We start from the raw sequence: 25,934 nt of genomic DNA on the forward strand, positions 1-25,934 counted from the left end.
ATTACAGCCAAGTTTTCCAATCTCACAATCAGTGTCAAGTCAACCATAGGACACTGTCTTGCCCATGAGCCTCTGAACTATTTCCATGGACCCATGATCCATGGCAGGTGATCCCCTCAGACTCCACTGCAGGGAAATGGAGGAAAATGCTGGCAGAAATGGACAGAGGGAGAGCCACTACACCCCCCCAGCCAAGAAACCAATATATTTCTTAGAAGCATAGACCCCTTCGTGTATTGAAAAGGGATATTTCAGAATCTGGTCAACCACTTGTAAAAGAATGAAACTAGAACACTTTCTAACACCATACACAAAAATAAACTCAAAATGGATTAAAGATCTCAATGTAAGACCCGAAACTATAAAACCCCTAGAGGAGAACATAGGCAAAACACTCTCTGACATACATCACAGCAGGATCCTCTATGACCCACCTCCCAGAATATTGGAAATAAAAGCAAAAATAAACAAATGGGACCTAATTAACCTTAAAAGCTTCTGCACATCAAAGGAAACTATTAGCAAGGTGAAAAGACAGCCTTCAGAATGGGAGAAAATAATAGCAAATGAAGCAACCGACAAACAACTAATCTCAAAAATATACAAGCAACTCCTACAGCTCAACTCCAGAAAAATAAATGACCCAATCAAAAAATGGGCCAAAGAACTAAATAGACATTTCTCCAAAGAAGACATACAGATGGCTAACAAACACATGAAAAGATGCTCAACATCACTCATTATCAGAGAAATGCAAATCAAAACCACTATGAGGTACCATTTCACGCCAGTCAGAATGGCTGCAATCCAAAAGTCTACAAATAATAAATGCTGGAGAGGGTGTGGAGAAAAGGGAACCCTCTTACACTGTTGGTGGGAATGCAAACTAGTACAGCCACTATGGAGAACAGTGTGGAGATTCCTTAAAAAACTGGAAATAGAACTGCCTTATGATCCAGCAATCCCACTGCTGGGCATACACACTGAGGAAACCAGAAGGGAAAGAGACACGTGTACCCCAATGTTCATCGCAGCACTGTTTATAATAGCCAGGACATGGAAGCAACCTAGATGTCCATCAGCAGATGAATGGACATCTGTGGTACATATACACAATGGAGTATTACTCAGCCATTAAAAAGAATACATTTGAATCAGTTCTAATGAGGTGGATGAAACTGGAGCCTATTATACAGAGTGAAGTAAGCCAGAAGGAAAAACACCAATACAGTATACTAACACATATATATGGAATTTAGAAAGATGGTAACAATAACCCGGTGTACGAGACAGCAAAAGAGACACTGATGTATAGAACAATCTTATGGACTCTGTGGGAGAGGGAGAGGGTGGGAAGATTTGGGAGAATGGCATTGAAACATGTAAAATATCATGTATGAAACGAGATGCCAGTCCAGGTTCTAAGCACAATACTGGATGCTTGGGGCTAGTGCACTGGGACAACCCAGAGGGATGGTATGGGGAAGGAGGAGGGAGGAGGGTTCAGGATGGGGAACACATGTATACCTGTGGCAGATTCAGTTTGATATTTGGCAAAACTAATACAATTATGTAAAGTTTAAAAATAAAATAAAATTAATTTTTAAAAAAAGAAGCTTAAGAAATAATTGGCGTTTTAAAATCAAAACAGAGCTTAATAAAATTTTAAATTCCAAGTTCCCAACAAATTTTGGGATGCTGCATGTATATACGAGTATATTCAGAGATAGAAAACCTATACGGAGGTCATTAAAAGGGCACAGCCCAGATTACACAACCACGGAAAGGACCCCCATGTTTTTCATGCTCACTTGTCTCCCACCAGCACATGTCCAACAAGTGACCTCACTCGTGGGGAAAGGCCCGTGAGCAAGTGACACTCAGATGTGAATGCCTGAAAGGAGATCCCACACTGTGGAAGATGTGTTAGAGACATTTCGTGACAAAATCAAGTGGCTTTCTCCCTTGGAATTTATCAACACTGATAATAAAGCAAATGCAGTGTGAGACACACACACAACAATGTAGAATGAGGAAAATAGAGCGACTTGTTCATGTGTCCTGCTTTATGCACTTTAATTAAATCATCTGTGCCCTGGGATTGGAAGGCAGGTTTTTGTGATTATTTTTTAATAGGACAAAAATCCATCTTGGAGCCTCTTGCTCCAAAATCACTCCTGCTAATAAATAGCCTGCCATACAATTACAAACTCATGCTCCTTTAATGTTCTCATTTCTACAAAAACAGACAAATCATTGCTACTTAGAAACCTCCCTGTCTTTGATTTGAACCAAATTAATTTGATAATTATATTACAGTAAAACAGCAAAGGCTGACAGCTACAATAGAGAAAGTACAGCTAGTGTTCCCAACTTTTATTTTTAGTTAACATTGTTCTCACAAGGATCATTGTTCAGGAGGCTTCAGACTCATTATGCAAAATGTATTATGAGAAATTATTGTAAAGTTTCCTAATGCTTATTTTTTAATAATTTTAAAAATTTATATTTTTTTGGCTGTGCTGGGTCTTTGTTGCTGCACTGGCTTTTCTCCAGTTGCAGCGAGCAGGGGCTACTGTCTAGGTACGGTGCACAGGTATCTCATTGCAGCAGCTTCTCTTGTTGTGAAGCATGGGCTGTAGAGAATTTGAGCAGCTACAGCTCCCAGGCTCTAGAGCACAGGCTCAACAGTTGTGGTGCACGGGCTTAGTTGGTCCACTGCATGTAGGATCTTCCCGAATCAAGGATTGAACCTGTGCCCCCTGCACTGGCAGGCAGATTCTTTACCACTGAGCCACCAGGGAAGCCCATTCTAAAGCTTACTTTATCAGTTAGCTATAGCTGTCTAACAAAGCATATCAAAACTTAATGACCTAAAATATATCCACTTATTTAGCTTATGATTCTACAGCTCAGGAGTTGAGGCTGGGTCAGCCAGATGCTTCTTCTTGTCTTGGCTGAGCTCTACCATGTGTCTTTGATCACCATAGGTCACTTAGGTAGCTCTGAGTCTAAGGGTATTGACTGACTGCTGGCTGAGGTAATGGGGATGTTTGAGCCATGAATGTCTCTCATTCTCTATTGAGCTAGCTGAGCTAGAGAATAAGATCACATGAGACTTCTTGAGACCAGGACTTATGGCATATCATCAAATCCTCTGCTTTCTACTGGTTGAAGCAACACATAAGCCCAGGCAAGAGGCCGGAAAGAAACCATATCTTCTTTTTGTTTTTAATTTTTTTAAATTGAAGTATAGCTGATTTAGAATAGTGTGTTAATTTCTGACCACTTCTTGGTGCCTTGGGAGTAAAGAACCTATTTGTCAATGCAGGAGACGTGGGTTTGATGCCTGGGTAGGGAAGATCCTCTGGAGAAGGAAATGGCAAGTCACTCCAGTACTCTTGCTGGAAATCTCATGGACAGAGGAGCCTGGCAGTCTACAGTTCATGGCTCACAGAAGAGTCAGACACAACTTAGCAACTGAGCATGTTAGTTTCTGGTGCACATCAAAGTGATTCATATATATATTCTTTTCACTATAATTTATTATAGGATATTGAATACAGTGTCCTGTGCTATACAGTAGGTACTTGTTATTTATTTTATATATAGTAATATCTGTGCATCTGTTAATCCTAATTTGCCCCTCCTCCCCCCCTTTTCCCTTTGGTAACTCTAAGTTTGGGCTTTCCTGGTGGCTCAGTGGTAAACAACCCGCCTAGCAATGCAGGAGATGTGGGTTCAATCCCTGAGTTGGGAAGATTCCCCTGGAGGAGGAAATGGCAACCCACTCCAGTATTCTTCCCTGGGAAATCCATGGACAGAGTAGCCCCGTGGGCTACAGTCAACGGAGTCACAGAGTCAGACACAACTGAATGACTGAGCACATTGATAGACACATCTTATGCCTTCTCTATTTTTTTTTCCATAAAAGCCTCTTGGTTTTGGCATACCATCACATTTCCCACTCTTGTATGATGCCTAAATATTTTCTATGCAGCCTATAATATAGTGGTTCCAAACCTAGGCTGCATGTTGGAATCACCCAGGGAGCTGAAAAAATACCAATACCTGCCCTGACCCCATGAGTTTCTGCTTTGATTGGTCTGGGATGCAGTCTGAGAAGTGGCATTCTTAAGGCTCTCCAGATGACTGCAACATGCAGCAAGTTGAGAACCATCATTTTTGCAGGTCCTCGCCCATCACTTACTGAGAAAAGACTATGACACCACCATTATCTCCCACCCTTTGTCATAAGTTCTGGCATCACATTTCTTTCCTTCCCAGAAGTTACCAGATCTGACAGTTGGGATCTTGTATTTGTTTATGTCTTTATTTGATTGCTCTGGTTTTGCTTTGTATGATAAAACCTATAGGTACAGTGATGGCACATTAGCAGATATTCAGAAGTCATTGATTGAACACATTACTTTAATGCACTATAAGTACCTAGTTTGTGAATTACAGCTTAAAGGTAATGATTAGGACAGAAGATCTCAAACTTTAGCCCAAATCAGAATCACCTGCAGGGCTTGTCAACAAATAATCTGGGCTGATGCTTTGAGTGTATATTATTTTTCCAAATATGAAGTGAGTGTTACTGTTCTCAGTTAATATACAAGAAAACTAAGGCTCAGAAAGGTAGTTATATTTGAGTAACAATGTCAGAACATTCTAGATTAAGGTATTAAGAATCTCTCTAAAAGTGAAAGTCACTCAGTCATGTCTGATTCTTTGAAACCCCATGGACTGTAGCCTGCCAGGCTTCTTGGTCCATGGAATTCTCCAGGCCAGAATACTGGAATGGGTAGTCATTCTCTTTTCCAGGGAATCTTCCCAATCCAGGGATTGAACCCAGGTCTCCCACATTGCAGGTGGATTCTTTACCTCTAAGCCACCAGAGAAGCCCTGGAATCTCTCTAGAAATGACCAATAAGGGAATTAGATGTCAGGACTCTTGCAATCACAAGTAACAAAATCCTTCGGCTTAAACAAAGAAGAGAATGTATCTAAAAATTCCAAGGTACCTTCCTTCAACTACAGCTGGATCCAGGGGTTCAAATGATACATTTATTCTGGATTCCATGCTCTCTCTCATTTTTTCTTTCACTCTCTTCCTCTCCTGTAGTCCATGATGGAGTTTGAGAAGCAGGTAGCAAACAAGGAGGTCAAGTCAACTACTAGGCGTGGTCCAGCATAATCCTTGCCACAGTCCTGCTGAAATAATTATTATCCCCATTTTACAGATGATAAAACTGAGGCTTGGATAAGGTAGAATAAGATGATTAATCATTGGTGCATTAAAAATGAGTTGGAGTGCTTACCCGGATCATCTGATGGGTTCAAAGCTAGAATTTCTTTCACTCTTTCATTGACATCCAACCTTCCACCCCCAGGGGAGTCCTGCCAGGATGGAATTCATCTCTCCACAAGTAGGAACTTGGATGTCAATGGCTGAAACATTAACACCCTTCTTAATGTCACCCATAATATGCGTGTGTGCTAAGTAACTTTAGTTGTGTCCGACTCTTTGAGACCCTATGAACTGTAACCGACCAGGCTCCTCTGTCCATGGTATTCTCCAGGCAAGAATACTGGAGGGTATTGGGTTGGCATGTGGGTTGGCATGCTCTTCTCCAAGGGATCTTCCCAATTCAGGGATCAAACCTGTGTCTCTTCTGTCTCCAGCATCGACAATCAGGTTCTTTACCAATAGCACCATGTAGGAAGCCCGTCACCCATAATACCCCAATCATTTTTAGCAGTTAACTATGGCATTCCTCTCCCGTCAGCCCAATAGAAATTATTTTTAACTCATGATAATGTGATGTTTGTGAAACTTGGTTAGTAACTAAGAGAGAAACCCCTGGCAATTTCACAATGTGTCTAACTGGTTACTTCTCCAAACAAGTCACAGAGTGAGGTTTCTGGAAAGAGAACAGGTTGTCTCAGAGAATGAGGATAACTCCAAATATAGAAATATATTTAAATCAAGCAAATTTTGTAATTGAACCAATGGACATAGGCCACCATGTGAGCTTGCCACAAAAAATTATTAGGGAAAAAAGTTCTAACTCTTTGTCAGGCTCACAAGTGCTTGGATTGCCTAAGAATCAGGAGATTGAAATTCAGAGTTAAGAATTAGGGATGAAAATCTAGTCATAGGCATGATATTAAGTGACTAGTGGTTTTGAAAATTAGCCTAACAGACTCCACTCTTCTTTTCCTTTGATTAGAAATTAAAATTATGCAGAAAAAAAGATACTTCAATTTTCCTTTCACTACCAGAATTTGGAAGTACAGGGGTCCAGATAATACTGTGAGTTTTTGTTTCTCATTTCAAGAGACACACGAACAGAAGCCAGTCTGAAGCTTTTCTTTAAAAAGAGAGCCCTCTAAATGACCCAATTTTGTTTCTTTTAACTGCAAAACTAGCACAATACTGTAAAGCAACTATACCCAAATTTTTTTAAAAAAGAGAGAGCCCTCCCCTTAAAGTATCAATTCTGTATTTCTCAAAAGAATTACAGTTATCACCACTATAAAACTTGATGTCCTAGCTCCAAAGATGCCATTTAGAAACTGCTCTTTAATTGGAGACATTTTTATGAAACCACTGCAAAGTTTGCAATGCAGTGAAAGTATAAGAACCTATAAAGGATTATGTAATCACTATGTCTTGTATATGAAGTGTTGGTTTTGGATTGCTAACAAATGTTCAAACTTTCTTAGGAAAAAAAGAAAAAGAAAAACAAATTGTGGGGCCAAAAGGATGAGTGGATTGAGTGTCAGCGTTTATGTTCAAGCAGCGTGGATTGGCTCCAGCCTGAGGTTAACTTAGAATTAAAATGGAACTGGTGGTCTTGCCTTGGCAGACAAGAGGTTATAACAAATCTATGACCACATACATACAGACACCACGGTCGCCAGCTAAACCACACACATGTGGCACAGAGTTTCAGGGAGGCAGTTACCAACAGAACTGAGAGCTTTTTTCTTCCCTTTCTAGAAAACAGAGTAAACTTTATCCCTTCATGCAGCAGTTAATGGAAACTACATCATAGTTAACAGATTAGATGGTCTTCTACACAGAATTTAAATTAACATTAATTTAGGTGGAGAAAATTTATCCTCAGTAGGAAGCAAACTAGCTCCCATCAGCCAATCATTCATCTGCCTACCAAAGTGATCATTTCAAAACAAAATAGACCATCTTCCTGGTTATTTACAATAAAGACCTCTCTGCTTTTCTTGAATTTAATGAATGAGTCTGTTTTACACACTCTGGGTTATTCATTTTGGGAAGTCAGACTCAGTGGCCACCCCTGAAGCAATCAAGATCCAAGGTGCCACTAATTAAAGCTTCAAAAAGGGAAACCACATTAAAGACCTTGGTGGCTTGCTGAGCATATGCTGGAAGGCAGAAGCAGAAGAAGCCAAGGCGTGAACAGGAGGCCAAGGTGAGGGGTAGAGACAAGATCCCTCATGGCGGGCTGCCAATACCTTCATGTGATAGATATCAGGTTAGGGTGGATCTGCAGAATTAGCCTTTGCATCCATATAGCAAGCATCTGTAACCTGGAGAAGAAAGGGGGCTCCAAGTTCCCGACAAAGGTGAGTGGGAAAGCATATCCTACCAAGACAAGGATGAGGGACTTATGAAATGTTTGCAGAGTGGTCTCACCTGAGTTGTTCTGGCAAAATTCTGCTAAGTTAAAATGGCTTCCCTTGGATCATGTATCTGTTGTCTATTGCCGCCTAGGAGACCACTCCACATTCAGTGCCCTAAAAAAACAATCTAAATTTATGCTTGTAAGGCCATGGGTTGTCTAGGCAGTCTTGCTTAGTTGATTTTAGCTGGACTGATTCATGAACGCCGGCAAGTCATGGAGGCTGGATGACATGAACGGCACCAGTCTATGTCGGATGGCTGGATAGTTGTAGGTTGGGGTAATAGAGGTGATTAGGCCATGTGTTTCCCATTCTCCAGCCAGTTAGTCTTATCTAGGTCTCCTGGTGTTAGTGCTCCAAGAAAGTGAGCAGAGGTATGCAAAGACTCTTGATGCCCAGGCTTTACTTTTGTCATATTCGATTGACTAAAGCATGTCTAAGGCCAGGGCAGAAAAACATGGAGGCCACCTCTTGATGGGAGTTGCTGCAAAGTTTCATTGCAAATGATGAATTACAGAGAAGGAAAGACATGGGGCCAGTTTTGCAGTAAACATACCACATCCATAGAATCAGTAGTAATATTAGGAACAAACATTCCTATTTCAAATTTCCAGACTCTTTCTGCTAACGTCACACTAAGTTACATAAATTCTAACCCATGATCTATTACGCATCAAGAAACATCAAGCATGGTGGCTTCTGACTTACACTCTCTGACTTATTACAAGCTTTTAGCATTTCATTGCCATATGACTTTTTGCAAATTTCTTAACCAACCTATGACCTCTGTTTCCTCATCTATGTTTTGTCGTTGTTTCTGTTCAGTCGCCAAGTCACGTCTGAATCTTTGCGACCCCATGGACTGCAGTACGCCGGGCCTCCCTGTCCCTTACCATCTCCTGGGTGTTTCTCATCCAGAAAATGGAGTTAATAATAGACCACAGCTCACAAGGTTACTTTAAGTACTAAATAACAGACATGAAGCTTTGAAAAAGAGACAGACATGTAAAGTGTTTAAAATTTATCATCATCATCATTAGTGATAAAATGAAGTTCTAATCCATTCTTTTTCCCTATTCACATCCTACCCTGTATTATAAGTTCCTGGAATATAGATCTTCGTCACCCAACAACAAGTTGACCACTTTCTCTTGCCCTGAACCCCTCCACATCAGCAGGAGATAGGTCCAGCTTCTACTATGACAGGTTTCTGGACAGAGACATTTGTATACTTAAATTCCCAAGTCAATCTTCAGGACCGGGGCTGCATGCCAGGAGCATCCTGCCACTTCCCGTAGCCTGAACTCTGAGTCTGGGGTTTGCCTTGTTAAAGTGTGGTGAAGGCTGGGATTCCTCAGGCCTGGGATTGATGCTCAGGCCAAGACAGTTGTGGCCTACCCTGGCTCGGGAAGCTGTCCTGATTTGCTGCTACCAAGAAATTGTGTGGGTCTGTATACAAATACTTCAGGGTTGGGTGGGTCTTGCACAAGTACAAACTCACCAAAGGTCATGGTTTGGGGAAAGGCTATTACACACATTCTGCTATGCGGGCAGTGATCATCAGGAAGTCATTCTCTAAGTAGATTTTCACCAAATAGCCTTATCTTCAAATCATAAACACAACCTCCAATAGAGCAGATACAGAAACAAAGTTGTATTTGTCTTTCGTTCCTTTTAGGTCAATGTAACAAGTGCTATGAAAAATGACCTCATAAATACTATTGTCCACATGAATGTGTACACTGGTATAGATTTAGTCTTACCTTTGATTTCTTATTTTTTTCTTTAATTAAAACTTTTTCTGGGCTTCCCTGGTGGCTCAGTGGTAAAGAATCCACCTGCCAGTGCAGGAGACATGGGTCCAATCCATGATCTGGGAAGATCCCACATGCCATGGAGCAACTAAGCCCATGCGCTACAACTACTGAATCTGCACTCTGGAGCCCGGGAGCCACAAACACTGAGCCCACATGCCTCAACTGCTGAAGTCTGGGCGCCCTAGGGCCCACACTCCACACCAAGAGAAGCCAGCACAATGAGCAGGCCAGGCACTGCAACTAGGGAGTAGCCCTACTCTCGGCACCTACAGAGAACCCATGAAGCAATAAAGACCCACCCCAGCCAATGAATAAATAAATAAAATTATTTTTAAAAAATCTTTGTTATTTTTCTTAATTCAAAAGGAACTTAGAGATTATTCTAGACTCTGCTACTCAAAGTGTGGTCTTCTGAGCAGCAGTATCAGCTTTGTCTAAGAATGTGTTAGATCTACCCTGGACCTATGGAACCAAATCTGGATTTTAACAAACCTTCTGATTCTGATGCACATCGAAGTATGAAAGGCACTTTGGTAAGGCCGGAACTTCTCAAACATCAGAATGTTACATAATCACCTGGAGCACTGGTTAAAACAGAGTTCTCAACTCTACGCCTAGAGATTCTGATTCAGCAGATCTGGGAAGAAGTCTAGATTCTGCACTTCTAACAAGCTCCTCGAGGCTAGAGATGCTGATGGTCCAGGAGCCACACTTTGAGTAGCAAGGACCAATGCCTTCATTGCACAGTGGGAAAAATTGAGGCCTGGGGAAAATGGGTGGGCAGGGTACTAACTAAAGTGCCCAACATATTAACGATTATGTAGAAATGGAGACCAGACCCCAGTCTCTGAGTTTCCTTTCCAGGGCACTCTGATGGGGGATGCTACTTTCAGATCCTCAGTCTTTTGTTCTCCTCTTCCATGACTTCCATAGTCTCTTCTGTACCGTATGACCTACAGCATCCTTTGCAATTTCTAACTGGTAATTCTGTTTTCTTAACCTATTTCAAACCTAACACTCATTTTACCCTCTGATCTTCTCTGAATCTTGGCAGTGGGGTTGAAACTTGTTGCTCAGTCACATTTATTGAATTAAACCCTCTTCTCTTGGTTCCTTTTTCTTTTATAAGTTCTTCCATTCGAGCCTCTTTAGTCCTTCTGACTCCAGGCCATCAATCCTTCTTCAAAATCAACTCGCTATCTCTCTGCCTGCCATCAAACCTGAAATTTCTTCCTACCTTTTCCTCCCAATGGGCTTCCCTGGTGGCTCAGACAGTAAGGAATCCGCCTGCAATGTGGACGACCTGCGTTCAGTCCCTGGGTTGGGAGGATACCCTGGAGAAGGGAATGGCAACATGCTCCAGTATTCTTGCCTGGAGAATCTCATGGACAGAAAAGCCTGGTGGGCTACAGTCCATGGGGTCGCAAAGAGTCAGACACAACTGAGCAACTTTCACTTCACTTTCCTCCCAATACATCTTCTCTTTTCCCACTGGGCCCAGGAACAGCTGTTTTGCCCATGCTTTCCCTCCACGCTACTGGGTTCCTCAGTAAACATGAAGTGGTGATTGCTAAGGGAGGGAAAAAAACAAACTGACTTTGAGAAAAGTAGTTAAGATGTCTGAGGAAAGTAAACAGAAGCAAGAACTCAGGCATTAAATCACTTTCCATTTGGACCTACATTAACCCTGGCCATGGGGTACAGAAGCACGTGGTTCAGAACCAGAGAAAAAGTAACAAATGAACAGAGTCCCACCTAAAGGAATGTGTTACACGTCCAGTAACATTTGGGAATAGTTCAGTTGCAAGATACAGAAAATTTAAGTTGAAAAAAAGGCAGGATTGAAAAATCTTTTGATGTAAGTTGGATGGGGCTCTAAAACCAATCTAGAGGATCTGATTGGTTGAAATTGCTCCCTTCCTTCCTTAGCACTCTGAAAACAATTGAGCCCCCAAAGAGGGGGAAAAAACCTTCTGAGTAGAGTTGCCAGATTTGGTAAATAAAGTACAAGACAATCAGTAGACTTTGAATTTCAGTTAAACAATGAATAAATGTTAGCATGAGGATGTCCCTAAAAGTACTGAAATGCAGCAGGATCCTCTGGTCTTTGCCCACTCCCCAAGTTCTTGGCCTGCCTTTTGTCTATGAGAAAACTTTCACCAATAAATGAGTTTAATTAGAAAAGTGAGAAAATGCAGAAACAAAGGGAAACAGTCAAAGGAGACCAAATAATAAAAATGTAGTCGTTAAGCATAGTCAAGGACCTTTCATGCCTCCTCAAGGGCTAGAGATAATATTCTGAGCCATATCCTGTGAGCTGTCTTGTAGATACTGAAACCCCCACAAAAAGGAAGAAATTAACTACATGATGACCAGACTGTACCCACAATATAAGCTGCCATAATTCCAAGAATTGGCCTCAAAGAAATGAAAAAAAAACAACCCTGGAAGTGAAAATTAACTGTACCTCAAACAGTCAAGATGATGCTTGTCAGGCCACTGATGACCAATTTTAAGATGGCTGTCAAAGCTGACTGTACTGCTTCTGCATGTAGCACCCTCCCTCTGTCTGTTAAAGCTCTTGACCACTGAGCATCAGCAGAGGGGGAGTTGGCCTTTGGACAAATGTCCACCCTCCTCACACTGCCCCTCCAGTTGCCAGTATCTGAAATAAAGCAAACTTTTCTTTCCACCAACCTGGCCTCTTTATTGACTTCTGAGTAGCAAGCAGCTGGACCTTGCCTTTGGTAACAGTATTGGAGGCATTATATGAGACAATTTGTTGTTTATTGCATATTCAAATGTAACTAGGAGGCCTGCATTTTTAATTTCAAAGAATTAAATCACACAAAATTTTACCAGGGATGAAAACAGGCAAGTTATAGAGTAAGAGAAGGAATTTGAAGTCAATGTATCTGGCAAAGGACTGAGATCCAGAACATGTAAACAATGCATCCAAATCAGTAAGAGAAAGACAACATAATTTTTTCAATGGGAAAAAGATTGGAATGTACATTTCTCAAAAGAGGATATCTAAGTGGCCATGTCAAAAGATGCTTCATTTCACTGTTCACCAAGGAAATGAAAATTAAAACCCCAGTGAGATTCTGTAAACACTATGAGAAGGAAGAGACTATAGTGTTGGTGAGAAATAAAAATAAGTAGAACCCTCACTGTCTGACAGTGAAAGTATAAATCTGTGCAAACATATTAAAAAACCATCTGGTAGTATGATTAAAACCAAGCATGTGTATATGCTATGACCCAGCCTTTCTGTTTCCAGGTATATACCCAATGGATATACATACATTTGTTCACCAAAGGCATATTTACAAGTATTCATAGAGCACTAGCCATAATAGCCAAAAGTGACAATTATATCTACCAAATAGCTACAGGGATAGAATCTAAAATTAGGATATATTTAAACAGTAAGATCCTCTTTAGCAATGAGAATGAACAATCTACAATAACATGCTATGATATGGATCAATCTCACAAGAAAAAAATTTTGAACACAAGAAGCCAGACACAGAAAAGCATATACTCAATGATTCATTTATATAAAGTTTCATACACAGGAAAAACTAGTCTTCAGTGCTAATCAGAATAGTGGCTATCCTTGGGCAGATGATGACTGTTTGGGAGCATGGGAACTTCAAGGCCTGACCATGTTCCATTTCTTGATTTAAGTGCTGGTTTGTAATCACTTTGTAAAAGTCATGGAGGTGACCACTTACGATCTGTATCCTTTGCCAAATACGTTATACTTTCATAAGATCTATGTGAAAACCTCTGAAAGAAATTATCAAGGAAAAACATCTACCCTCTGACTCCAATCATGTTTGGTAACGGGAATCGGTATCATTATTATATCCATCACCACCATAATTATATGCCTCATAATGTGAGAATTTGCCATGGGCTATGGCAGAAAGTGAAGAGGAACTAAAAAGCCTCTTGATGAAAGTGAAAGTGGAGAGTGAAAAAGTTGGCTTAAAGCTCAACATTCAGAAAATGAAGATCATGGCATCCGGTCCCATCACTTCATGGGAAATAGATGGGGAAACAGTGTAAACAGTGTCAGACTTTATTTTTCTGGGTTCCAAAATCACTGTAGATGGTGACTGCAGCCATGAAATTAAAAGACGCTTACTCCTTGGAAGGAAAGTTATGACCAACCTAGATAGCATATTCAAAAGCAGAGACATTACTTTGCCAACAAAGGTTCGTCTAGTCAAGGCTATGGTTTTTCCTGTGGTCATGTATGGATGTGAGAGTTGGACTCTGAAGAAGGCTGAGCACCGAAGAATTGATGCTTTTGAACTGTGGTGTTGGAGAAGACTCTTGAGAGTCCCTTGGCCTGCAAGGAGATCCAACCAGTCCATTCTGAAGGAGATCAGCCCTGGGATTTCTTTGGAAGGAATGATGCTAAAGCTGAAAGTCCAGTACTTTGGCCACCTCATGAAAAGAGTTGACTCATTGGAAAAGACTCTGATGCTGGGAGAGATTGGGGGCAAGAGGAGAAGGTGACGACAGAGGATGAGATGGCTGGATGGCATCACTCACTCGATGGACATGAGTCTGAGTGAACTCCGGGAGTTGGTGATGGACAGGGAGGCCTGGCATGCTGCGATTCATGGGGTCACAAAGAGTTGGACACAACTGAGCGACTGATCTGATCTAATCTGATCTGATGACCCAGCAATCCCACTTCTGGGCATATACCCAGAGAAAAACAATTCAAAAAGATCCATACACCCCAGTGTTCATTGCAGCACACATTTGCAATAGCCAGGACATGGAAGCAAACTAAAGGTCCATCGGTAGAGGAATGGATAAACAATACATTGCACATATAGATACAATGGAATATTACTCAGCCATAAAAGGGAATTAAATTGGATTTGTAGACACATGAATGGACCTAGAGACTGTCATACAGAGTGAAGTAAGTCAGAAAGAGAAAAATAAATATTGCATATTAATTAATATATGGGGAATCTAGAAAAATAATATAGATCATCTTATTTGCAAAACAGAAATAGAGACACAGGCATAGAGAACAAACACATGGACACCAGAGTGGGAAAGTGGGGGTAGGATGAACTGGGAGACTGGAATTGGCACGTATACACTATCGGTACTATGTAGAAAATAGATAACCAATGAGAACCTACTGTATGGCTCAGGGGACTCCACTCAAGGCTCTGTGATGACCTAAATAGGAAGGAAATCCAAGAAAGAGGGTATGTATGCATAGCTGATTTACTTTGCTATACAGTGGAAACTAACACAACATTGTTACGTAACTCTACACCAGTAAATATTAATTAAACAAACCAAAAAAAGAACTCTATGAGGTAGCCATTATTCTTCTACTTTTACAGATGAAGAAAAAGAGGCTGAAAGAGGATTGGGAAACACAGTTTTTAAGTCACAGAGGTTAATTTTGAAACCAGGATCTGATTCTAAATCAGGTACCCTTTTCTCTGAAGGAAGGCGTATTAAATCTACAGGTAGAGCCTGGAAATTCCAAAGGGGATGATATTTAAATTTCTTCTCTCCATTGACATTCTGAGACTACAGATAGTACAAAACCCCAAATTTCAGTTCCCTTTTATACTAAGAAACACCCACCTGATTTCTGGGATCAATTCAACTACCAAGAGTTAATTGGTAATTCCCACAATTAATTCCAAGTTGAACAAAAAAGGGAAAGTAAAATTCCTTCTAGAATCCTCCTCATCTCAATCCATAACCAAGCAACTAAGAAAGAAAAATCACATTTTAACATTCAAGCAACAAATCCTCCTATATGGCCCCAACAAACACACCATCAACTTCACCAATTCACATTTATATGCTCAAAATACAAGTTCTTACCAATGCTTTTCAAATTTTAGTTAAGCAAGAGTCAACTGGAGAGCTTGTTCGAACAGATTTCTGGACCCCGCCACAAGTGATTTGGATTTAACAGGTTTGAAGTTAGCCTGGGAACTGTATTCCTAACAAATCCCTCAGATGATACTGATATTGCTGGTCCTTGAACCACATGTGGAGAAGTTTTGCTTTATGCTCAGAGAGACGCTGTGGAAGAGATGTCCACAACTGCTCTGAGAATTGATTCCTCTGTCTTTGTCACTAATATTTACAGCTACTACCTGAGGCTGGGTCCATGTGACCGTTTGAGAGACCAGCTGGTCTCCCCAACTCTACCCCAAGCTCACAAGGGCCCTCTGTCTTTATCATCATTAGTGTCAGTGTCACCCATTTGGTTTGTCACAATGAGATTATTGGCCATTGTGCTGCCCGTTTCCCAAGAGACTGACTCTGCCCATCTTTGCTCTTCTGTGACTTGAAAGACCTCTAAGGGTCCAAATTGCTCCACATGGTGATGTGTATGCTTGTTGCATATTGATTTACTTTGTTTTATGCCAGAGATTTAAAAACTCCAGATCTGTAGGAACTAAAGTCATCCCTTAGAATGGCTTTGTAGTTTATTCATTTTGTTTTGCTTGTTTCCTAATCTGGGTATTTGGTATTCTCCAAATAGGAGAAGAGAACAAACTCACTACACTGTGCTGCTGATGAAGGACCCCATGGAGTTCTGAAGCAACTCTCATCACTTCTCCTGTTTTCCACTTCCCTTCAGAAACTCCAATCAGCTTTCCTCCATGGATGCTCAGAAACAGCACAGTACAGGTCCCTTCCCAAGAGTTTTGAATTGTTCTGGGTAGGACACCCTCTCTGTTCATGGCTCCATGTGAGCAGCTTCCTTACATCCAGCAGGTGATTACATCATAACCTGTAAAGAGCTAGGCTACGGGAAGCCAGGTATTACATGGGGGGTGAAGAAAGGAATCACTAGACCTTATGCCTAGCTAGCGGTAACTTTTACGAAAGCCACTCAACTTCCCTTTCCCTTCAATTGTAAATTAGGGACTATTTAAAGTGATCCCCGAGGTCCTTCTCCAAGAGTCTGTGAACTCATGAGCCCACAGACAAGAACCAAAGAAAACACCCTCCTTTCCAACTTACTCTTGGCACAAGCGGTGGTTTTCCTCTAGAGAAATAGACTCATGTTGTGTGGGCCACAGAGAGACATACAGGGGAAAAGAAATCAAAGACAGAGAAGGCAGATACAACCTACCATCAGAGGAGAAAGCATTGTTTCTTTTTCTCCTTTGAAATCGACAGAGAAAAAAAGGAACAAAATCCAAATTCCAACATCAACCAGATATCACTTTGTCTGTTTACAGATTCTGTTGCTACAGTAGCAAACGAAAGTAGCTAGCTTCTTCCCAGGGGCTCCTGGGTAGAGCGAGCATCCATCAAATCACAGAGACACACCCGCTATTCAAACTTAATTTGGCTAAAATGACTTTTTTATGAGAACTCATGAGAAAATGGTTGACTTCCAGCCCTTATGTTATCAGAGTTGCTTGACATTGAATTACATGGGCCTGGACTATAAATCTTGACTTCAGACTCACATGTAAGGCATTTGATGTGTCTGGGAACCTGCTGTAAGAAAGAAATTAGCTGTAAAACAAAGTAAAATGCCTGTTCCCATGGGAAGACTCGGCAGGACTGCTAATAGATCATGTGTTCGTTTGGAAGACACTTGCTCCTTTGGTCAAACAGCGACTAATATTTTAGCTTTCCACTGCCCTGAACAGGAAATACGGTGCTAAGGGCCGAGAGACAGGGTAGAGCATCATATTAATTACATGGTCAGTAAACATTTGCTCGCCCGTGTTTCCTGACGGTCTGAATGCTTCCTGGTTGGAGATCAGCAATGCTACTGGCCTCTATGCGCTGTTACTCTTAGATAAATGTCTGGGAAGAAGGAGTGCATTTTCAGGGAGCCCCACAATGAGAAAAGGATGGGGATACAGGGTCTGTTGAAAGCAGCCCCTGCCTGCAAACCGGGCTGCCACAGCCCATTGCCCCACAAGGACTTGGGCGTCTGGGAACCTGTGGTGAGCAACTTAATAAGGTGATTCTATGGTCTTCCCTTTGGGGAGAAAAGGGGTGGATATTAAACAGAGGTTCATGTTCATTTGAAAGGAGAGAAGAAGCAAAGCATTCTGGGAAAGAGAGTGGTAATTGTGTCACAACCTGCCATCTACTCCCTTGCACTTGGAAATCTCTTCTCTGGGGTAACTGCAGAGGATGGACAAAGATGATGCCCACCTGAACTGCTCTTTGAAGCAGTGTTTTTCCAGGTGTGACCCTGAACCAGCCTAGGCATCCCCTGGGAACTTGATAGAAATGCAGAACATCAGGTTCCATCAGAAACCCTTGGTTGGGATGCAGCCAACAATCTGAGTTTGGAACAAATGCCTCAGGGTCTTCAATTCCACTAAAGTCTGAGCGTTGCTGCCATCAAAGGATCCGCACACACCAGCTGTATAGATGCCATGCCGGCCCCAGACTCAAGCTGTCTGCCAGGGTCGCAACAGCCCTTATAATCTGCCCCAAGCCACACATTCTAGGAGTCATGAATGCCACTTTTATTCCTACCTGTTCTGTTTTGTTTTGTTTTTAATGTGGACCATTTTTAAAGATTTCCTTGAATTTGTTGCATATTGCTTCCGCTGCAAGGCAGGTGGGATCTTGGCTGCCTCACCTACCTAGCCACACTCCCTGTTGGAAAGTGAAGTCTTAATCACTGAACCACCAGCAGGGTCCCTCTATCTCCCCCTGTGAGGCCAGGTTTAGTCCCTCTTTGAAGATTTTCCCTGGAAATTTCTGATGCCTGGCTCCTTCACTCCGTCATGTCCTGTTCAAATGTCACACTTTTTTGTGAAGTAGTTCTCACCAGAGACACTCCTTTAAGTATCTGCCAACAGACACTGTCCAGCACTATCCATGTAGCCACTTTACAAGATTGGAGGTGACCTTGTCTATGAGTTTCTTTCTCAGTTGATGACTTACTCCCCACTTGGAGGGTAAAGCCCTGTTAGAACAGGCACAGGGTTTGCTCTGCCCACAATTCCACACACACCCCTTCCATGTCTAAAGAGTCTAGCAGGCATGACATCTCCTCCACATGTCCTCAAAACCTATTCTCATTTATCAATTATAATTCCATAAAGCGGGAATAAACACTCTATTCACATTAAGTTATAAATCAATGAAAATACAAAGGAGGCAAAACATTTACATAAAGAAAAATAAAAAGCAATTCAAATTTCAGATCTCATTTTATAAGGACTGTGTAGTCTTTTAGATATTGGGGAGGGTCAAGTGAGCCCCTAAATAGCACCCCTTGGGCATCTAAAGAAGAAACTGTTCTGTTTTAGATTAGATATAGATTTTATGGAAGAAACACTTTCTTTACCATAAGCAGAAGACTGCCTTTTCTCTAAGAAATTGTCTCTGTTATATGCTTATAGGGAAGTCAGAGTAAAAATTCAGTGCCTAAACTTACTCTATATCTAACTGTGATGTGTCCTCATGCTTTTTTCCTCACTCTATCCTCAGTTTATCTTCACATATCTTTTCCAGAGCTTAATTTAGAGGCAAAAACTTGAATGTGAAAAGGTGTGCATCCAACAAGCCTTATGTGACCCTGGAGATCCTAAAGCTTGTTCACAGTGTAGTGGGTTACCTTTTGGTCTTTCAACAAAAGATGCCTAAATGTTGTTACCTTTGTCCCCATGAGGGCTTAAATGCCTCTGAGAGGCACTGGAGTCCCTCAGTCTCTGCAGAGACAGCAGACAGATGCAGAGGACAGTGCCTTTAGAAAGGGGCAGACCATGCCCGCAGCCGCTCCATTACTCTGTCATCAGAGATATGAGCATGAGGCTGGCCCTGAGCATTAGCCCGTGGAGCCTGACATGAGTTCATGAGGCTGGAATTCAAAACACTAACCAGCTGTGGGAACCCAGAGAGAAGCCTGTCACACTGAATGGTCTCCAGATTAGAGCTGTGAGAATTTGGGAAAACCCTTCTTGCTAAGGAAGTTTACTTCGTCTTCTTTCTTTCTGGTTGTGTTTGCTAGAATCCTGAACCTAGGATTCAGGATGAATAATGTATGTCACACGTATGAATAATGGCAAAAGGCAACTCTGAAAATATTTTTGAGGCAACCAGAGAAATGTTAATACTGACTGGATATTGGATGACCTTGTAAATATAATTTTTAGGTGTGCCATTAGCATCAGGTTTATGTAGTAAAATCTCCATAACTCTTCAGAGGTGTTTACTGAGAAATATATGGGTGGGATAAAATGACATCTGGAATTTGCTTTAAGTAATTCAGGGGGAAAAAAAGAGAGGAAAAGGAAAAGATTAAACAAGTATCACAAACTCTCAATAACTGTTGAATCTGGGTTGGGTTATTGGATCAAAAGAATATTCTCTCTCATTATAAAATATAAAAGTATGCTTGAAAATAAAACTACCAGGCTCCTCTGTCTATGGGATTTTCCAGGCAAGTGTACTGGAGTTGGTTGCCATTTCCTTTTCCAGGGGATCTTCCCAACCCAGAGATCAAACCCGGGTCTTCCGTATTGCAGGCAGATGCTTTACTGTCTGAGCCACCGGGGAAGTGAAAATAAACGTAGTAAATTTTCATTATAAAAAAGGAAAAAGAAATAACGCCAAACCAAAAGAAAAGTTATTTCTTAAATAACATGAAAATGTTTTTTCAGCTAAGGAATTTCTTAAGGCCAGCTGCTCAAATACATAATCTACAAAGTTAAAAAGAAAAAAAAGATGAGCAAATGCATGTTCTCAGGTGCTCAGGTCTTAATAACATCCTTCTGTGGTTTATGCACTCATAGGAGCAGGAAAGACGCTTAAGTAATTGGACCAGAAATTAAAACTGACACATTGCTTTTTTGGGTACTGGACTGTTGCTTACTGTTTATAGCTGTGGTTCTAATGGGAACAGACCAAGATGGAGATGTGGAGGGGCACGGGACTCCCAGGTTCTATGGGAATTTTCCTCATGAGTCCCCGTGTAACTTTCAATTAACTTCTCTATGCTCTAGTTTTCTCATCTATAAAATCATAGGGTTGCATGATATGAGAGCTAAGTTTTCTTTCAGGGTTGAAAGTGCAAATTCCAGATTACATGAGCAAATCTGCTTTAATAATAGGGGAGATAAAAAAGGTCAAGTTCTAGATAAAAATTGGCAGATCAGGAGACAGCACATTTATTAAACCCCTACTGAATTCACAACACAGGAAACCCATGCGTAGCAACCTTTGCTCTTAAGAAAAATCTAGTTGGCAAATGAAGCAATATGGAAAATAAACAGGTTCCAAAAGCCGTCTTAGCCACAGTGTAATTCTAGTAAGAAAAAAAATCTGTTAACTCGAATATTTTGTGCATTTGTTTTCTTAACACAGAGAAGAATGGATATAAATCACCCTTAGTTATGCATCAAAGGAGTTCTAAAATAAATTTTGTTTCTCTCACAATGATTAAAAAACTGTATGAAATCATATATTTCTACTGAAATCAAATTATTTGAAGTGGGAGGACTGAGAGGGAAGAACTGAATTTACAAAACCACCCAACCCATTCATTCACATATGTTCTTCCCTGGAAAGCTTAGCAAGTGTCAGAATTACAAATAAATACAGGACTGATTTCAGAAAGATGCCCTATTTGAAGGCCAAATTTGCTGTACAAGCTAGAATCCATTTTATGCTGGTGTCTGGTGTCTTGCTTTCTTCAACTTGGTCTCTTCCAGATTTCTTCCACTCCTGCCTGCTTTATTTGAAATTTAAAGTTAGTGAATCACACATCATTAAGTTTTTAGGACTGCTGTTGCTGCCACTGGAACAGTAACTGGCAGGTCTCATTATGCACATATTAATAGCCCTAAGACTTACATCATAAAGATTCTTGACATGCTAGTTCTCCTGTTTCAGTAGATGTGTTTCACTTAGATTTACCTCTGCATTTAGAATCTTACCCTTCTTTTTTCATTCAAATAATCCTATTGCTTTCTAAGAGCCATCCATGAAATCCTGGGGAACTGGATAATGGTGCCAAACTAGGGGAAATGGTCATATTATTCCTTGGAGAAATCTTGAAAATAAGAAAGAGAATTTTACTCACTCTGGTGTGCTGTAGTAACTTAGCTATCATTTATTAACAAACATAAAAACACGAAATGATGGCATCCATATTTGACATCTATCAAAAGTTTTGCATCTTGCAAAGCTGTTGCCAGAAAAGTATCGTTTTTTTTTTTTTTTCTTAGAATGATTTTTAAAGAACTTTTCTGAATTCTCTATTGTCACTTTCTGATCTTCCAAGACCAGTTCTTTTCCCTAGTAAGAAAATATTTTTTTCAGTTTCAAAATGAGCATTAGCAAAAGGAAAAAGGAATTCAACATACACTCAATGTACATATTTCAAGGTAATTCTTTAAGAATGGGTACAATTTGATGAAGTTGGTCATAATTATATTTGATTCCATCTGAGGAGAGTGTGGCAACCCACTCCAATATTCTTGCCTGGAGAATCCTATGGACAGAGGAGCCTTGTGGGCTACAGTCCATAGGGTTGCACAGAGTCGGACATGACTGAAGCAATTTAGCATTCATGCACAATTTCTGTTTCAGAAATATTCTATGAATGTTGTCGCAAAGAGTTGGACATGACTGAGAGACTGAAAAATGAACATTGTGAGCTTCAGAAAAATTATTTGTGCCACCACATAGAAGGTATATCTTGATTTCTTGGCAGTTTTACTACCAAATCTAAAATAAGGAAATAATGCTGGCTTTTTGAGTTCTCTAAATCAGAGATTCTCAATCTTGAGGCCACTTCAAAATCTCCTAGAGGAGTTGTTAAAATACAGATCCCACCTCCTGAACTTCTAATTCCAAAGTTCTAGTTTGGAGCCTTAGAAACTTCATTCCTATCAAGTTCTTAGATGATATTGATACCGATGCTGCTGGCCTGGGGACCACATTAATACAAGTACATGTAACATAGACGTTGTACTATGGAGCCTCAACCAATCTAATTATTTTAGCAGATGGGTAGGTTAGAAAGGAGTCTCCACCTATGCATTTTGGAAAACAAAAAATTGAATGTAGATATCCTTGGTATAAATCCCTAGATTTGAGCTCAGCTATACCAGAGTGCAAAAGTAATTAGCCTCCAATTAAAATACATAAATTAAAAAAAAAATAGGTAAGATATTGCTTGCTATCCAGTCTAAGGATGTTCATTGGGTCACCACATATGTAATCCTGGCCTTGCAGGTACACAAAGCATCAAGAATTTATTTTTTGGTGGAGGGTGTACTTTGGTGTTTCAGTTTGCCCTCCTCACCCAGAATGTCATTAGCAGAACAACAAAGCTTCTAAAAAACCCCAAAGTTTCAGAGTGTGATCTGAAGTTCCGCTCATGTGACCCAAGGAAGCAAAGTTCATCACCTCAGTGTGGCCCTTGACCTCTGCGAATGATCGGTTGGGTTGCTATCACCTCTGGGTCCCCGAGCACCCTGGCTGGCCCAGGCTTCTGCTTCCGTCACTCTGGATGGCCCTCATACTAAGGTGATGATGACAAGCATAAAGAAGCCTTTCAATAGTGACTTCCTGTATCTCGCTTATCCCAGCTCAGAAAAAGCTTGCCATTCAAATGAACTGGCGTCACAGACGCACTGGAAGAAGGGAGGAAAGGAGCAGAGGGATGGGGCAGGGGGCGGGGGGCCCTTTCAAAAGCTCTCCCTGTGAGAAGAGGTGACTGGAACAGGAAGAAGAGGAGCCCCAGGCTGGCTGTTTTTAGCCTGAGACGTGGAGCCCTTTGGTCCCCTCTCCTCTTCCTCTCAGGCCCTCCGAACTTGCCAAAGGCGTAGGTCGCCCAGGCAGCTCATTCTGTCCTCTCTGCTCTCAAACAAGCAAGCAGGGCCAAAGCTATGTGTGCGGAAATACAGGCTTTTCCGTCAAAATCTGCAAACTCCGTTCACAACGCTGTCTTCCGGGATCAAAGCATCGCCTCCCAAATGATGCTGCTCAGGGAGGGACCCAGGAAGGAAGAGAAAGGAAAATTCACAATGCTTTGGTGTCGACGTTGACTCTTGACACTCAAGGGGTCAACCGGGTTCCTGTTCCAGCAGAGGGAACAGCTTGTGTCTGGCGGGGGAAGGTGTGGAGTCCCTGCTGTAGGTTCCATGCTGAGATGGCTTGCTGACTGAAGATGCAGGTAGGATTTTAGCAACTCTCCTGTCTCTCAGCTCTGGGGGTAGCGAATCACAATAACACCTGTGCCAACCTAATTGAAAGAAAGAAAATCAGGGCTGGTGTTGATTCAAGACAAAGACAACTCTCAATTTACCCTCTGTCCTACTTACACTAAAAGGGGTGATATCTGTTCCACGGAAGAGAAATGATGCCTGTGTTAACACTTGTTGCCTCTGCTTTATTTTTAGGCTCTTGCATCAGAGAAAGGAGAGCAGGGCCATTTGGACTTCAGACCTCAGACCACGCTTAGTTTTCTCAGGTTTCCCTGTATACAAAGGGAGATTTTCCATCGAGAACCAGCCAGCAGCACAGCCAGATCTCAGCATGGCCACTAAACCTGGGCACGTGAGCTTGGTTATCATTCCCCAGTGGCTCTGTATCATCACCCCATTTGAGTTTCCCATCCTATTGTTTTTTTCCCCGCTGAAGCAAGGCTTAGGTATAAGCAGGGGAAAAGAAATACAGTAGTGTGTCAAGCAAAGAAAAAATGCATAGTTTTAAGATCCAGGACAAAAAGGTTAGTACAGTGATAGGATGCTGGCAGTGGGAAGCCAGCACACAGGACTTCCTGGGACACACCTCCTTGTGTTTGCCTTACTTTGTGGAGGGAAGGCAGCTATTGTCTGCAACACCTAGCAAGTATGGGCTCACCCACGGCAATCAGTCTAACTGGCTTCAGTCTTGAAGAGGGTACCAATCATGTTGGCCACGGGGGAGTCTTCCAGACAGCTCTGAATTCTGAAGAGGGTGGCAAAGCCAAAAGCACCAGTGGTGCTGGTTTCCAGACTCCCTAGCCAGTCCCACTGTTTGTCACAGTGTACTCACAACAGTTTTGATTAAATCGAGTCATTGAAAGAAATGATCCTTGTGGAATGACATGGAAGTGGAAATGGAAACCACGGTTCCACATAACATGAGATGCTCCAACGCAACGTACGGAAAATCAACATCACTTATACCATATACAGAACTCCTTCCTACCCCAGACTCTGAGGCCTGGTTTTCTTCCTTTCAAAGATAGACCCACCAGAGTTAGACGACAGAGACGTGCTAGCAGCAAATAGAGACTACCTCATCAGGAGAAATGAAAGAGGTTGAAGCGAAATCTCACCATGGGATCTAAAGTTATTCAGCTCTGTCTGTATCCCAAATAAACCATTTTGAGAAATAACAAAGGGAGTGTTTTTCAAATTCTTTTTCAGCCACCCATGATCCACTGAAGAAGTGGGTTGTATGTTGCAAATCACACACACACACTCCTATTATAAATACTTAATCTTATTACCAAGAGTGACGCACTCTGATACTTTTATTCTAGCTAACTTTAAATCCTGGTTATGACCTACAGGTGTGTTATTAGCCACATTGAAAACAAACAAAAAACATTGCTTTAAACTTTGGGAAGCATCGGTTGCACTCATGCTATGAAGCAATTCAGTGTAGAAATCTTCACATCATCTTGTTCAACACACTTGATCAACTTCATTAAAGTACTCTTCAGCTTCCTTTATTTCATACTGAAATAGGTAATCTTTGTCTTGAGCCAGATTATCAGTGATTTTAGCTCAGAAAGAATATCGCAGGTGCTTTGTGTTTTACTGCAAAAGATGCACCATAAAAACATGAGGACTAAACTGAATCTTGACACAGTTAGATACCTGGGAACTAAAATGTTTTTTCCAATAATTTGGTCCTCACAATGAAAAGGATACTATAATCAGAGTGTATCTGTTATATATGTTGACGATGAACAGAGAAGAGAGAGTGATTTCTGCCTTCCTACTAAAGCACCTCGAAGTGCTTACATACAAAAGCTCATCTGTTATGGGAGGCATCATGACTCAGAAGCAATACTCAGGGCAGACAAGTTGGGTTGAAAGGGTAACTCTCACAGCCACGGCTCTGATCACACGGTCACATATGGAGAATTGACACTGTTCATGCACCACTGCACCCCTGGCCTTGGCAAAAGAAGGACTAAAACTAAAGTATATCCTGGACAACACGACTTTCTTCTGACATCAAATTCTGGGAGATGACTGCAACTCTTGCAGTTTTTCCCTTAGAGAACAGTCTCAGGGAGTTTCACCCAGGGATTCTGGTTTTCTGCTTTGTAGAACCACAACTGTAGTGGGATCTTATTTTTAGATTCCTTTGGTCATACACCATTGTTCTTAACTCAAAATGCCAGGCGTAAAATTATATAAAGGGCAAGACAATGCA

Source organism: Bos grunniens, chromosome 13, assembly GCF_055505025.1.
Source record: "Bos grunniens cultivar Pamir isolate PY7600 chromosome 13, Bosgru_T2T1.0, whole genome shotgun sequence".
In the NCBI taxonomy this organism is placed as follows: domain Eukaryota; kingdom Metazoa; phylum Chordata; class Mammalia; order Artiodactyla; family Bovidae; genus Bos; species Bos grunniens.